Source organism: Pistacia vera, unplaced genomic scaffold (assembly GCF_008641045.1).
Source record: "Pistacia vera cultivar Batoury unplaced genomic scaffold, PisVer_v2 Contig490, whole genome shotgun sequence".
Taxonomy (NCBI): Eukaryota; Viridiplantae; Streptophyta; class Magnoliopsida; order Sapindales; family Anacardiaceae; genus Pistacia; species Pistacia vera.
In genome coordinates this window covers 43749-45602 of record NW_022196324.1, presented here as the reverse complement: position 1 = coordinate 45602, position 1854 = coordinate 43749, and positions in this window count along the sequence as shown.

Sequence of the window (1854 nt, the reverse complement as noted above, 5' to 3'; positions counted from 1 at the left end):
TGTACTAAATTGAAAAACCAAATGATTCAGTACGATTTTTTTAGCATTTAGAGAACTTTTTTTTTTTTTTTTTTTATCAAGGATGTCTAAATCAATTTACCCGTATCTCAATTAATTTTCGGGACCTTAAAACTATCGACTAAGAAACTCTAGAACTATCAGCTAGATAAGAGCTCTAATAATTACTCCTATTAGGGATTGTGGAGACTCAAATTCAGGAGATCATGTAAACTTAAATCCTTCTATGCTTTTTTACCATCAAGTTACCTAATAGTGGTTCATGTACTATTCGGTTTATTTGATCTGAACCTTTTTTTATATTTTTTATTTAAAAAAGTTCCTGAAATTACCAAAAATAGAAAACTTTTATAAAAAATCCGATAACACCGAACATACCAAATTTAATTATTTTAGTTTAGATTCCGTTATCAAACTAACATAGTGTGATATGATACAATTTTTTTACAAAAAAAAAAAAAAAAAAAAAAAAAAAATTGTATGACACGATTGGGTTTGACCACAAAATGAAACGCAATGCTTTTCCAACCCAAAAATGTTATATCCACCGAAAGATTGGTACCAAATAGTTGCACCGAAATACGTGGACGTTGCCACGTTGGACAATAGAACACTGACGTAAATGGATGGTCGTCCAACGGTTTCGAACGGTCGTCCATACTTCCTGGACGGTCGTTCATAGTGGAACGGACGAGGGTCCATAAAAAGTATTTTAAAAAAAAAAATAAAAGTACAGTAGATGGACGCCAGTCCATCTGTTGTGGATGGTCGTCCATCTTATAGGGACAGTCATCCACATGAGATGGACTGTCGTCCATCATATTTTATCAACAGGGAATACTGCTCCTATTGTAAAGTCTTTTGGGAACATTCATGATACTAGTCCAACCCTCTTGTCCAACTAAGTTAATAGATTTTGGCATTGCAATTCAGAATGATAATAAGTTGCACCCTTTTGGCTTGCTGTGGTTGAAGCTCGAAGGAACTCACGCAAGACCTACAAATGTGCCTTCTGGTGTGGGAAGGACTGCTCCATATAGTGCGATGGCTGATCCAACTCTTGCTGTAGAGACACAGTCAGATATTTATAGAAAAAACATACTTGTTGACCCCATTGTGTATCAAGATCTTATGGCTGCTCACCACATGCGATGCATGGAACATGAATCCAAAAATTTTGATCTAGCGGAGCAGCTTTTGTCTAAACAATTGCATCAACAGCAGCTCCAATAGCGAAATATGTTTCCTCCTACATGCTTGAATGAATCAGTTTTAGAACAGTTGCCAATCAGAATCTAATTCATCAACAACAGTTGGCAAACCATCCAGCTCCAGATGTGGAACATCTCTTGACCCTTCATCTGCAACAACAGCGTCAGCTTGAACTTTAACATCATCAATTGCAGCAACAGCAACAGTTTCATCAACAACAGAAGCTTTTGCAGGAGCGACAACAATCACAAGCTCGACAGGTGCTTTTTGAGTGGTTGATGCATGGTCAAATGCCTGATCCTGCCTTTGGGCACTCACATATTGACCCAATAAGAGCAAACAATGTTCCCCTAAACAAAGTGGGAAGAAGTTAAAATTTTAAAATTTTTAACATAAGATGTACGCCAATCCATCTCATATGGACCATCTAATTTTTTCTTTTCATTTAAAAAAAAAAAAAAAAATTGTATTGCTTATGGACGCTAATCCATCTATTGTGGACAGCTATTCCTATAAAAGGAACGACCATTCATACTAGATGGACTGGCGTCCATCCAATGTTTTTTTGTTTTTATTTTTTATAAAAAATATTTTAACACTAAATGGACGTTAGTCCATCTATTG